We start from the raw sequence: 14,890 nt of genomic DNA, 5'->3' as shown, positions 1-14,890 counted from the left end.
TAAATAAAAATTGGTGTTTTTAATTTGACAAAATTTGCTCTTATTAATGCCCTTAAAACATGCAACCCATTAAAACCCAGATTCTCTCACCACTGCAGCTGAAGGTTCAACGTAACTCACCAGTCAAAGGGAGGAAAAGTAATGTTGACCCCAACAATACATGACGGAGTGGGGACGACAGATGCATCAGTCTACTAAATTACTCCGCACAGGCCTCTTTCTCATTTCTGAATTACTGTTGAATTGGTGCACAGCTGAGGAAAGAGGAGGAAAACAAATCAAAGTGAAATGCCAACCATTTAGGTGAAGTTTTAACACCTGCGACTTTGCGTCCCAGCAGACAGACATACGTGCTGGCAGTTTTCATGCTTTTCGGCAAATTATGTCATTTCTAGGAGGAAAATGATAAATATTGATCTCAGAAGTTTGGGGTTGCATAGATGCTTGATATTACTTTTTTATGATGACTTTGATCGAAGTTCTTGGACAGAACTTTCTCTGTTGCATATGTGCAAACGCAAAAGTAATTGCTGAAAGTAAAATTTACAAATGCAGGTTTGGGGATTAGATGAGGCTTTGGAGGACTGACCGTTTCTCAATGTACTTTTTGTTTTCTTTATCCAATGTACACTTTTTGGTCTTTATGTTACTGCTGACTAAAGATTTTTGTGGCCAATTAGTTTTAAAAGAGATTTCCCTTTACTAGATTATCTCACGTCATCTTCCATTTGTTAGAGTTCCCCATTATAAACCGTCAGTCTTCCCACTGAATATTAATTTCTTTTCTATAAAATGTTCCAATAATCAATCTGCATTGTCACTGATGATATTTTCATTCAATACCACACCCAACTCTATAATCTAGTTCCTTAAGTTTGCTGCAGAAAGTAAAGATCGCATAAGAATCTGGGATTGAAAAACAAAAGAGGTCTACACAGAATTTATGAGTCGGTTCTTATATCCTGAAAGTGGCATGGCAATGTATAAATAACTAAAAAGAAAAGACTCAGCTAGTCTGAAGTGTTTCATTCAACAGCTCTTTAGAGTCTATCAAAGTTGTAATAAAAGCTTGCATGGATATAAATAAGAATCCATATTTTTCCTAGGAAAAATCACATTTTTCCTAGGATGTGCCAGGAAACATCAAGAAATGTTTTACAACATCAAGAAATCGCTTATTTTTCTCAAGCACATGATCTGAAGACAAAATTTGGACTTAATTACATCACCATCGCATTGCGTTTCACTGTATAATTGTCTAAGCTAAATTGTTTTGCTGTTCGATAAAACTGTTACAACATGGAAAAGCAACTGACAGAACCTCTTTCACGGGTGGAGATTCTACAGTTTTCTGCCCGAGGTCGTCGATGAAACTCGCAAAACTACCCGTCGAAACTTCCAGGCTTCATTTTCGGTCCTCATGGTCCTGTTAATATTTGATCACAGCTGATGGTGTAATCTCCAAAAAACTGTTGATGAGGCCATTCTATAGCTAAAATATCCACCCTGCATTAATACTAATGTGGACAAAGGATTCTGATTTCTTACTGCTGTGTCAGATATTTGGCAGATTTTTTTTTTTAGAAACTAATCAGAAAGTTTTGCTCCGTTTCCGAAAGCCAGAGGTGTTATTACCCGTTTTTTTTTTTTTCTTTTTTTTTTTTCTCCTTAACTTTCACCGAGTCAGACAGAAGTAATGGCTCTCATTCATCACAATTTGCATGCATGAATTAAAACAAAGGGCTTTTACAATAATTTTATTTTGAAGCCTGCTTACTCGGTATTTACTTTTTGTAGGTTGCTCCGTATCAGGCTAGAAAAACCTGATTGAATTTTAAAAGAGGAACGAGTCAATTACGTTCCCCTCATATTTTATTTGAGTCCCACTTATTGTGTCAGAATTAAGAAGTTTTGGTGGTGAAGTTTTCAGTAGCTAGTAGTTAAAATAAAACCTGAAAACTTTAAACACAAATAACATTTTATGTTGAATAAAATGATACACCAGAACAAACATTAAGACGACTTTTAATGCGTTCATATTTGGATCGGTGTATGCCGTCTGTCTTATGACTGTGGATGTGTCATACTTTGGCATATTCCTGATTAACCTTTTACTGCAAGATTTTATCACATACCACACAAATTGTTTGGGATTTTGACGGTATTTTGACTGTAGATGCTAGGCTACACTGACATTGCTACTTTGAGTAAAGAACATAGAATAAAGAAGGTTGCTGTTTCGTGCCAGATGTTTTTGCATCAGTCATATTGTAGTGAGACAAATATAATCATTGTTCCGAATGGATATCATTTTTACAGTCCTTTGTTTCAATGAAAAGAAACGGCTAAATTTATCAAATTTAACAGTGAACATCCATTGTCTGTTCCAGCTTATCCTGGCAGGATCGATGGGGAGTTGGTGTCTGTCTCCAGTAGTCAATGGGTTGGAGTCGCCAGTCTATCAGACCAACACACAGAGAGACAGACAGAGAAACTTTTGGTTTCAACTGAAAGTGCTGTGCCAGTCGGTTCTTGAACACATTGAATTTGCTTCTGATTTCACTTTGAATATTTAATGTAGTAAGACTGAAAGTGAGATCAGTCCATAAAAAAAAAAAATATATATATACTGCAAGTTTAGCTTTTCATCTTTATCCTTCACACTGCCTAACATTACTGTCCTTTAAATGAAACGCGTTCCATGTCAGACTTTGGTTTGTTTTCGTGGTGTGATGTTGCAGGGCATTGAGACATACATGGCTGCCCCAGGCAACATGGACATTAAAAACAGCTGGAAATGGACATTATCCTTGAGGGCATAAAAATTGGTCAACACCATGAAGTGGTATTAGGGAGCTGGGTTTCTCTAACCAGTTTTCCTGCAATCTGGCAGCAGCACTTCTGAAAACCGATTTTTCCGGCAGGCATCAGAGCTGATGCAAGGACATGGAAAGTCAGATGGTTCTGTCGAAAATGTGGCAGGAAAAAAAAAAAAAGATTTCTAAAGATATCCAATGAATTCCAGGAACGTCCTTTTCCGAAATCAAACCAAAAGACGGAAGAGGAAAATGCGAAATGTGTCTCTGTTGGGGAAGAATTAGAGAAATGGCACACAGTATTCTGTTGCTTTGATGAAATCCTTCCAAGCACAAAGCTGCAAAAACAAAATCTTACCAAGAACAACTAGAGTCTAGCTGTAGGGTAAATCAGCCAGTAGAGAGAGGGAGAAAGTTCTGTGGCTCCTCAAGTCCCCAGTCGACTGATGAGTCTGATGAACGTCAGCTGTCCAGGCTGCCAGCACTCTCCAGGAACGATCCTCTCTAAAACAGATGTCTCACTCAGACAAAGCGCAAACACCAGAATCCTGACAGGAACGCAGTTTTTTTTTTTTTTTTTGGGCGGGGTGGTGGAGGGATCCAGAGGGGTTTGATCACAGTAAAGTCAATTCAACAACATTAAGGTAAACTGTGAGGGAGTTAAAGAAGCCCACCTTGATGTTCAGTTAAAAATATGTATGGCCAAAAGAGACAAAAATTATTATTTTTTTTTCTTTTTTTTAGCGGTAGTGAGGCTATATTAATTGATTTTTTTTTTAAATAGCTGCATATTGCTAATGTCTCCCTCTTTTTTTTTTTTCAAATGTCAATTTTTCAAATGTCAGTTGATCTCAATTGCAATAACATATCAAAACGTGAAGTTCACGTTTTGGTATGTTATTTGGAATTGTGAATAATTCCAAATCAATGTTGGCATGTTATATTTATTTACATAAAATTGTAGACTTTTATTCATTCTCTACGGCTCCATAGGTAGAACAAGAAAAGTTTAAAAGCCCAATTTAAGTAAGAGATTCATGCTGCTGTTGATGAGTGGTATGTAAACTTCTGAACACACCAAACATTTCATTAACTTTTCCCTCTCCTCCTGACACCATCGCAACCTCGCCTTCCTTCGGTCTCTTCCTTCAGCTCATCAACGCGCACGTCATAACTGGGTGTTTTCCCCATTAGCTTTCAAAGAGGCATACTCATCCATCAATAAGCATGTAAAATATTAAACGGCTCCAAAATTGGTTAGGAGCTTTAAACTGCTATGTTCAGATGCCCCCATGCTTTTAAGTGCTGAATAATATATTTCAGTTCAATGTCTCAGTCTCCATTAATGCTCCTGCTAAACGCTGCTGGGATTTCACCTCGCCTTTATTTCTCATAAACACTACCTCCGCCCCTGACAATCGTAACGGTTTTAGCGATCGCGGTTGCAGAAAGGGTTTGGTCACGCACGCACACATGCACACAGGCGCGCTTGTTCTCGCTTATGTCAGTCACTCTGATGGTTTCTGTTGCCGAGCTAGCGAGGCGTACGTTCTGATGGTCCAAATCACCTGCTGCTCAAAGCAACGTTTGACTTAATTTTAAGAGTAATGGATCTCATCCGTCGGTGAACTCGGAAGCATTATATTTCGACATGCATGAGCGCACGGTTATTAATTCAGGTCTGGCGATGTTTTTGTCACAATCATTTACTGCCTGTGATTGTGTTACTGAATTTAGGAAAGCCTTAAAGTTTTCTAGTTTGGAAGAATTGCACTTTTTTTTTTCTTTTTTTTTTTTTTTTTTGGAACCAAAGATTTCATTGTATTCAGTCAGTCCACAGAGCCCATAAATAAAATCCAGTGCAATCACTGATTTATAAATCTGTCACAAATCTGTTGGACTTTGGGTTTAGTTTGCTTGTTTTGACTATTTAGTTTCATCTCATCTCTTTTATTTCTGTGATCCTGATCTTTAGTGTTAATTTTCTCACTGCCTACACATCTTGCATCTGTACATCTGTTTTCCATCTGCTCATTTACTCACCTGTGTTGCATTCAATAATCAAGCTCCCAGTATAAGAGCTTCTCTGTTTTATTCACACATTGTTAAATTCTACTGTTAATGCTGCAGATTTCCTGTTTTGATCAAGCTTTGAATTAAAATCTTTTTTTCTTTTTTTTTCTCTCCATTTTCGTCTTGATTCCTTGGCTCGGCTCTTTGGATATACAACATAACAAAATCAGTTTCAACTGTGTGTAAAGAAATCCAATTGTTTTGCAAAAGACTTGGATGTTTGTCAGTGGACAAATGGCATCATGAAGACCGAGGACCACAGCAGACATGTCCAAGAAAAGTTGCACAGGTTTCAAAAGGTGCTCGATTATGAAACAGTACTCCAACTTTTCAACAACTCAAAGAACACTAATAAGTCAGAAGTCCTTAAAAGGCCCAAGATATTTCTAGATGAGCTGCATGGATCTGTGGCTCAGGTGGGACAGCTTGGTGACCAGACAACTGCTGGTTGTCCATCCATCCATCCATCCATTTATCCATTTTCTAACACCCTTGTCACTAGTTGGGTTGGGAGGGTTGCTGGTGCATATCTCCAGTTAATGTTCTGGGCGAGAGGCGGGGTTCACCCTGGACATGTTGCCAGTCTGCTGCATGGCAACTTCTGGTTGTGCACTCTATAAATCTACTTTTCAAAGAGTAGATTTATGGAGTGCATAAATCGACTCTTGATGGGAAACAAACCATCAAGTTTAACACTTAAATTTAAATTAATGGATTTGGCAAAAGACGGCTTGGCGCCTGTCTCCAACGGTCTTTGGACAAAAAGTGGGGTACACCCTGGACAGGTTGCCAGTTCATCACAGCGTATCGGAGACAAATGGAACGATAAACATGCACATGGACACGTACTCTTGAGGGAAGTTTACAGAAAGAAAGAAATCTAAATTGCATATTTTTTTAACTGTAGGAAGAAGCCAAAGTACCAAAAGAGAATAATCACGCTAATTCAAACTTGTCTTCCTCTTTTGTAAACACTGCATAGATGCACATTTAAAAGAAAAAAAAAATCTAGTTTCTTTTATAATCTTTATATATAATGTTCAAACTGAACCAAAGTCTAATTTCTTACATGAGTGCACAAACTTGACAAATCAGTCTTGATTCAGCTTTTGGCAAGCACATTGCGAACATGCAAACTCCATGCAAAAAGACCCAAGGCCAGAATGTGAACTTCAGACCTTTGTGCTGCGAGGTAACAGTGCTAACCACTGCACACATTCCACTGCAGTGTGAATAAATTGGCAAAGGCTCTGTACAGACTCTTTTCAGAATGCTACATTGTTACTGCAGAGACACATAAACCTTGAGGTAAGCAATGTGGAGCTAGGTTCATATATGTTTTATCCAATTGTTTCTTGTAAGCTTTAGCACAAATATCGCCTTACAAGCTGGGTGTTTCTTCTCGTAGGTCACCATCTGCAGCACCTTACAGCTCCACTCTCTGAAAACATTTTGTGGGGGGGGATCATTTATCATCTAACCGAATTGACAGAGGAGAGAACACCTCTCTTGAGCTTTTGCTGATGTAGCCGCCTCATGGTTATTTAATTACAGCACATTTTGCTTCCTGGAGACTGCAGAAGGCGATACACATCTTATTCCAAGAAGTGGATCGTAGATGTTACATAGTTGGGTCAGGTTACAGAGAAATCAACTCTAAAATGCTAAACCCCCTCACCGCATTACCCCGCATTCTCACAATAAGTCTAAACCTTCAACAAATGGGTCAATCCTGGGCTTGCAGATTAATGGCTATTGACATCCTTAATTGATTTCTGTGGGAAACAGTTTCAGGCTCATCCTACTGAAAGCTTAGAACCATCACAGACACCAAGCCTTTTTAAAAAAATTGGAATATGTTTCAGGTGTGCCTTGTACCATAGATCAGGTACAATCCTGATCTACCCTTTGAACTCTAATAGGTTCATGAGAGTTCAAAAATAGAACTTGGGTTGTAGACTTGGGCTGTGTTTCAGTTACATTCTGACTAGCCTTAAGTTAGCAATTAACTTTAGTGTCGTTCGCAGTTTTCTAAGCTCCCCAAAACACCTTAGCTAAACAGAGTGGCATAAAACCGCTAAGATGGGCAACTTTCTTCAAACACAGCAGCTTAAATTTACAAACTGACAGAAAAATTAGCAGTTTGTTTTTCTTTTTTCAGAATTTAACTCCCAACTTTAGTTGTTCAAAACTGAACTGAAATACATCAAAGGCAGACTTGAGAAATGTGAAATGATGAAAATGAAAAATATAATTGTGCCATCTGTGTGGAAAAATTGAATTCAGGATTTGCACTCACAGAATTATCTAAATGAAAAGTGAGGATCATTTGGTCCTACTATGGAGCCCTGAGGAACTCCTTTTGTAAATTTGGGGAAAATCAAACCACACGTATGGTACGTGTAATTCTCTGAAAAGGCACCAGCTAAAATTGAAATCGAAGACCCACTCTCTATATTTTACTAAATTTGCTAAGTTCGTCTACAAGTCTGGTGTTGTCCCATTAAATAAAACTTTAATGAGAGAAATGGCTCTCTTAATTAGAGTTTGCAAATTGGACTGAGTTTAGGGATTCATCCCTCTATGCATCTTTTAAATTTTGAACAAGAAAATGTACATCTTTTGTGAAGTGCATCTGTTCCCTATATTCTGTCTTTGCACATTTGATGGTCTGCTCAATAAAATGAAGACGGGACAGCTTGTGTTATGATGCATTGTGAAGTCAGTGGTGTTATCTGGTTCAAACCAGTCGGTGTTCAAAAGATGGATCAGTTCTCTGATGAAGACCCAAGCCAAACAACAACGATTGAGTGCACTGTGTGTTTAAGCTCAGCAAATTTAAAAGATTTCTTGGCACCTCAAGCTTCAGCTTCTTTAATTATCCCTTAAAAGTTGGACACATAAATTACAAAACATGTTTTTTATTACTTGAGAGTAATTATTCATTTAGCGCCATCCAAGGTTTTATACACCAATCAAGAGCTTTGCACCGTCTTCTTAGATTTAGGAAGTGTTTTTATTTATTTTTTTTATTAAGATCTTGTCTTTTCTTTTGGATTCTGTCAGTGTTGATCATAGAGTTGCTCATTTCTTGTTCTATCTCAGTAAACAGAAGTAGGAAAAGACCTGCTGTGACCTGCTAGTACAAAATGTATGGTAAAATCTACTGATCAGTTTTTAGCAAAAACAAGCAATCAAATTAAGAACATGTAATGTTGTTAATAAAACATAAGCTCTTTTGAAATGCTGCTTCTCTGCTTGGACAGAAATGTTCAGATAGTAAACATGCTTGTCTCTTAGGAACCAGTTAGCAACAAATGATGTTCATAAAACATAAGATTTCTTCTGCTCTTTTGAAATACTTATCGTGTTTTATTTACAACTTGACAAGAATTCCACAGTTGGTGAAATTTGCATAAAGTGAAAATGTTTTGTTTATCATTGATGGTAGATATATTATAAAACAGAGATTCAACACAAAGTCCAAATCTGATAGTAATTTTGTGGCACTGTGTTACCAGAAAACGCACTCGTCTCCTAGCAACCTGTTGCCAAGAAATGTTATTGCTCTTAAAACATAAGATTTCTTCTGCTCTTTTAAAACGGTATTTGTCGTATTTTACTTATGACTTAACAAGAATTGTGCAGTTGGTAAATTTTGAATAAAAGTGACTGGAAAACATGCTTGTCTCTTAGCAACCAGTTAATAACAAATGCTATTGTTCATAAAACATAAGATTTCTCCTGCTGTTTTGAAATGGTAACACTTACGATTTAACAAGAATTGCACAGCTGGTGAAATTTGCATAAAGTGAAAATGTTTTCTTTGGCATTGGTGGTAAATATATTATAAAACAGACATTCAATACAAAAGTTAATAATCTGACTTTTTTTTCTTTCTTTGTGGCACTTTAACGGAAAACACACTTGTCTCTTAGCAACCAGTTAACAGCAAATATTATTGTTAATAAAAATAAGACTTCTGCTTTTTTGAAATACCACTGATACTACTTACTAGTAAACAAGAATTGCGCTGTTGGTGAATTTTGCAGAAAAGTGAAAATATTTTCTTTGTCATTGGTGGTAAATATATACAGACATTCAACACAAAAGTTAAAATGTGATGGTCACTTCGTGACCAGAAAACGGGCTCATTAAGACCACGACAGGGTTATGGTAATTGACTTGACGCCACCTGTTAATCAACCCAGTGGGTTGGTCAGCGACTGGCCAATCAGTGGTCTCAATCTGTTCCGAACTGAAACGCCTATGACCTTGACGAACTAAACATTCCCAACGTCATTACAATTGTGCCGTCACAGAGACTTGGTGAAAAGTAATTGGGGGGTAAGAGGGGACGGTTAAATCTGTCAATGAGCAACATACAATTCTGACACACATTACCTGAAGCCTTTAGGGGGTGGAATACAGTTTAGTCCACTTCAAAAGTTTAAATGGCATGTGGAAATATGTAAAAGTTGAAGAAACGAATGGGTCAGACCTTATGAGTAGCTGAACATCCCTGTGTGCAACAGTGATGTAACTACCACATGCTCGTCTGTAGAGGGGTAACTGCAAATACATCCCCCGTTATTTTAATCTTCATTACATTGTGTGCCTAACGGTTTACGATTGATACATGAAGCTGGGTCCAAGACGATGGCTGTGTGTTGACAATTGCATGTTGGAGGAAAGAAAAATGATCAGTCTTTAGTATTGAGGTTTATAGAATATATTCTATAAATACTTATGTTTATAGAAAAAAAAAAGGGTTTTAGCTAAAATCAAAATTTACAGGTTCAAAGCAAAAGGAACAACGTGTATGCCTCCAGATTCTTGAAGAAGGAGGTACTTGAAAACTGACCTCCAGCTCTTGGTGGCAGCAGCCAATGAGCTTTCCATTTCCACAGAGAGAAACGCACTAAACGCTGAAGGACCGCATGCCCGAATTAAAAAATGTACGCCACCTGGTTACTATGACAACATACAAACAATTCGCCTGAGTGAGCAACATTTGATATGGTTTCTTTATGAAAAGTCACAAAATTGACCCATATAGGGCTCAATTTAAGATAATCAGGGAGTCAAACTAACCCCTTGTCGGTTCTGGTATAAAAATTTCAGAAATTGCCTCTCAAACTGGTGCTTCTCTGACTAGTTGCATAAGTCTGACTCCGGTCAGAACGACTCTTTGCTTCTCTGGACCGAGATTATTCAGAGAGTTGTCTCTGCTGCACATAAAATGTTTAACCGGTCCGTTCCATCACAGGAGCACACCTCTGAGTCACTTTGAAAAGGAAACACTTAACTTTTACGTCAAAAAATAAACTGTAAAAGTCTGACCTAGAGCATCTGACAGCAAATTATCTTCAATTTTACCAAATAACCATCAAAGAAATGATAAAAGGAGATATAAATATCTGATTAATAAAGTAATTAGGTTAAAAAGAATCATAAAGCTTCCTTCCCTTCTTTATTGTGTCTAAACAGTCACAACCAAATTAGGGGAAATGCTTGAAAACAAAGAAAATGCCCCGCTATTCTTACTGAAATGATTTCTAATCCAACTTTAAGTTGGAGTCTGGAACAAACATTTAATTTCCTTTTGTGCAATTGCCTTATTATTTATACCCTTAAACGCTTGGCTGCATGAGTTGCTAATTTAAAAAGCACAAAACATGCTCCTTTAATTATTTAATATAAAAGATCCCTGGCTGTTAATTGCTTAATCAAAGCACAAATGTCTGCTCGAATCAGTTCCTCATATTTAAGATGTCATGCAAAAGCAGAGCGGTCTTAAGTGGTTACATCTGAAAAATGGCACACAAGTCTCAGTGCAAATTAATTAACATTAAATATATGTTGTTGTTTTTTAAGTGCCAGGAAGTCACTTGAGCGGCTTTTACTCAGTCTCTGCATGTCACATTTGACTATTTGTCACATTAGCAACCTATAAATTTACCTCAACTTAAATTAGACAGAATCCCTGCGAAGAAATTCTCGGTGGAAATGGTTCCTGCCATCCAGTTCATATTTCATATCACACCCACTGGCATTAATTGCATTCACATACCCAGACATTCCGATGGAAACTGCTTTTAATACAAATTACTTCAGACAGCGAGTAATAACTTTTCTCTCTTTCTCAACAGTTGCAGTCTCGCACATCTTTCATATTCAGGGCTCATGAGAATCCACCCACAGCCCTTTAATCAGAGCTCGTTTCTCCACATCTCTGCTTCACGCCTGTGTTTTTCCAAATGTCACTTGTCTTGACACCAGTTGAGGCTGCATATTGGATCAGATGCATCGCCAAAGAAATTATCTGCGAGATTTAATTCAGAACTTCATCAGCACAACTCCCTACCTAAAAAAAAAAAAAAAAAGACATATTGCAGTAGATAGAGTATCTTTGGTAACTAGATAAAATGACAAAAAAGGTCCATCAGCTTCCAAACTTTTTCTCTCCTTTTAAATGATTTTTTTCCAGGGTCTCTTTAAATTTAGATATACAGTAGAAAAGCATGCATCTCTCCAAATATCTTTTTTTCCTATTCACCCACAGTTCAGGCCCTGTAGTTTATATTGTTGTTCTATTTGTGCTCTGACCTTGCTCACCCCTTGTTCATCTCTTTTAAGCTACTTCTTGTGCCTGCTGATATTGTATTTGGGAAAGGTCCAGTCGGCATGATAGAGAGCTACTGCTACCGTTGTGCGGTTTTTGCCAAAAGATTTTTATTAAATTATATTAAATTATTTTGGTTGCCTGACTATCTTGGACTAAATGCTCAATGTTCTGTTCATAATCTGATAGTCCTGCAGAGTGGTTGTGGAATATTCAGCCAAACCACCTCAAGTATACAGCATTCTAAGATGAACACATTTTCATCAGTGCAGAAAGAGTGTTTGCATAGGACATCATGATGATTAAAAAAAAACAAAAACAAAACATTAACAGGTTGTTTCCGTTTTATTTGAGCATCACTTGTACAAGATTTGTTGCAGCGGTTTATGTATGCAAGTGGAGAATTCTTGCAGTAAGTAAACTAGAAAAGAACAGAATTAATCTGCTCTGTGAATATGTAAAACATCCTCTGACACAAAATGCCTTGCTTTGAAAAGCTTAAATATGGCCAGGAATTATTTCATGTTTGAAATTTTAAAGTTTGTTCACGCAATTTTCAGGTTAGGACCTATAAGCATCAATGGATCTAGTTTTAATTTGTGTGAGCTTGACTTTAAATGAATTCTTGTGAAGTTTGAACTTCAAGCCTTCAAAGATCTCTTACATATGCAGAACTTTGGAAATGTGTTCACACTTTTATTTTTCCCCACGTTTTGTCGCGTTCTAGTCACACACTTTTACTGAGTTTTATGTGAGAAACAAAGACAAAGTGACGCATAACTGAGGAGAACTTTATATGGCTGTCAACATATTTTACAGATAGAAATCTGGCAAAAATATGTGGTCTGTAATTATTTAGCTCCCATTATTCAAATACCCTAAAGACAAATTCCATGACAAAACACCTATTTGCAGAATATCCTACTCTTTAACCATTTCACGGGGCACAAGTACAATCCTACCAAGTCATGGTCAACCGCACAGATTTTCAGGACGGGCAAGGAAAACATTAATCAGAGAGGCAGCCAAGAGACCCATGGTAACTGTAGAAGACCTGCTATGCAGGGTTCATTTCAGGTGGCACAATCTGTGGAGAGGACGACTATTAGTTGTACGCTCTACAAATCTTGTTCTACTGAAAGAGTGAAGAAAAAAGGTTGTTGTAAGAAAGTTATATATAAAATCCAGTTTGCCAAAAAGCCCAAGTAGGAGAAACATCAATCATGGATGAAGGCACTCTGGTCGCCCACAAACAAAAGTGAACTGTTTGACCTAGATTCAAAATGCATTACGCTTCTGATAGCATCACGCTGTGGATATGCTGCTGTATAGTTGTGTCAGGAAAACGGTAATCACCAGCAGCAAGTAACATTTTTGAACAAAAACTATTAGAGGATATACAAGCAACATATGACGAGTGCAGAGGTCAGCTATTTTGCAAGACAAAATCCATAAAAACTACAGCTGAGTCTACAGTAGAGCAAAGCATGGTCACGTGTTAGAATAGTCGAGTCAAAGTCCACACCAAAACCAGTCGAGAATCTACGTCAAAACTTGAAAAACTGGTGTTTTCAAATAGATGAAAGAGTTCAAGTTCCGTCTTCTAATCTGACAGAGCTCGAGCGACTTTGCAGCAAAACTTGTTGCGAAAATATCATTCTTCAGATGAACAAAGCTGGACATACTGCAAAACTCTGGAAGTTGTAATTGCTGCAAAAAAAAAACAACAAAAAAAAAAGTCCTGGGTTAGTGCAAATTAACAAATGCATGCCACGCTTTTCAGATATTATTCGTTGAAAAATCTTGAGTGCTGCACTTTCTTCGATTGGGATGCGCCTCAAAATTCCAACAAAACAAAAGCACAATGAAGTGAGTGGCTGGCGGTGACAAAAATGCGAATCATAAACAGTCAACACGTTGTTTGATCTGAATAATTAACAGATTATATGGGATTATAAAAGCAAAACGTAGCCTATTATTAGAAAAACAAAAAACAAAACAGATCTTCATGTGAGCCAATTGAATAGTGATATCTATTCCATGCAACCAAAACAAACGAAAAGGGGTTTTTTAAAACCTATTTAGGTTTTATTTAGGTCTGTGAAATGTCTTATCTGAATGATTATGGCACAGTGAGGAGTCTGTCTTCCTGAAGGGAGGGATTGTTTCAAACAAAAGAGGTCACCAGCAGTGCAACGGCAGCCTTTCCTTCTTAACGACGCCTTAGAGTCAGAGCCTATCATTCCCCCTAATTATTGTTGATTGCATTCATTAAGTCATGTCCCGATATCTTGGAGGCGCTGTTGGTGGTTTAGACTAAGTGGCAGCTAAGGGTTAGCTTGTTTCTCTGCGCTAATTGGACGTCAGGCCAACACAGAGAGAAGAAAGCGCAGCTCATCAGCAGACTGTCCATTGTCGGATGTAATTCCTCTAAGCTGGCAGACCCCTCGCAGAGCAGACTGAAGCCCAGGGTTGTGATACTCGCGAGGTGTCAAGCACCTCGCCACGGAAATCCCTCAAGCTCTGTTTTAATGAAATTAACAAGCCTATTAAAAAATCCATCGCGCTGACATCTGACACAGCAGTAGGCTATAAGTCTTAAATAAACTTTTCACCGAGTTGCTGGAAACTTAATAAAAGAAACAGACATTTTCTGTCTTTTATTTTTTTTTTGTATCCATTCTGTAAGAAATTGTGCTCTGGACAAGCTTCTTCGACTATTTTTATTTTTTTTTTTAAAAGCACTGAGATAAAAGAAACAGTAAATGCACTGAAGGCACCAAAGGGAAATATTTTCGTCTGCGGGATACATTTCCCCTGAAAAGAGAGAGAGGAAAGATTAGAAAAGCACTCTGGGAGCAATTCTAAATCTCACAGATCAGCAGTGAAGGGACAGCCAAGCTGGCAACAGAGATATGGAGGCACAATGGTGAATCACTCCCACGCCTTCCCCTGAACAATACAAGGAACTCAGAAATACCAGGGCACCTATGTGCTCACTGTATATCTGCCCAAGTTTATATATTCATAGACAAGCACCCCACAGGGATGCCGAGATTATTACCATCCTGTATGTGCTTTCACTTTTAGACATTTTATTATTTTTTTTTTCATACTTCTGCTGGGCATAAAATGTCCTTCCGCACTAAACAACTCTAATACAAGTAAATTGGTGTTTAAAAAGTGTAAATTTAGGTGAGCCAGCATCAGTCAACACGCAGTGCTTGCAAATCCACTTTCCGGAGGTGAAGTGGAGACATTAGACCCCCCCCACACCTTCCCCTGATTCACTCCCTCCCCAGTTTTTCCTCTGCCCTGGTTTTCCTCATCAGCTCCAATAAAATCTCCTCTCTGTCCTCTTAATGCAGCTTTTTGC

The 14,890-nt window shown here is 37.8% G+C and overlaps 2 long non-coding RNA genes across 3 annotated transcripts in view; one reads left to right on the top strand and one right to left on the bottom strand.

The window, feature by feature from the left end:
* Window positions 1-14,890, top strand: part of LOC103137547 (uncharacterized) — a 40,504-nt gene that overhangs the window by 18,150 nt on the left and 7,464 nt on the right. The window contains exon 3 of one of the 2 annotated variants that reach the window (XR_476159.2): window positions 14,883-14,890. This exon is cut by the window's right edge and continues 190 nt beyond it. This is a non-coding gene — a long non-coding RNA (uncharacterized LOC103137547). Of the gene's footprint in view, window positions 1-2,390; window positions 2,984-14,882 lie in introns of those variants that run through there. The other variant, XR_476158.2, reaches the window with a different exon arrangement.
* Window positions 14,190-14,890, bottom strand: part of LOC107836141 (uncharacterized) — a 5,025-nt gene continuing 4,324 nt past the window's right edge. Inside the window, exon 2 of the long non-coding RNA XR_001661994.1 lies at window positions 14,190-14,331. This is a non-coding gene — a long non-coding RNA (uncharacterized LOC107836141). The remainder of the gene's footprint in view (window positions 14,332-14,890) is intronic.

The sequence above is a fragment of the Poecilia formosa genome, unplaced genomic scaffold (genome assembly GCF_000485575.1).
Source record: "Poecilia formosa unplaced genomic scaffold, Poecilia_formosa-5.1.2 Scaffold41, whole genome shotgun sequence".
Taxonomy (NCBI): Eukaryota; Metazoa; Chordata; class Actinopteri; order Cyprinodontiformes; family Poeciliidae; genus Poecilia; species Poecilia formosa.
Note: the sequence above shows the minus strand (reverse complement) of the source record. Positions and strands in the feature narration are given on the sequence as shown.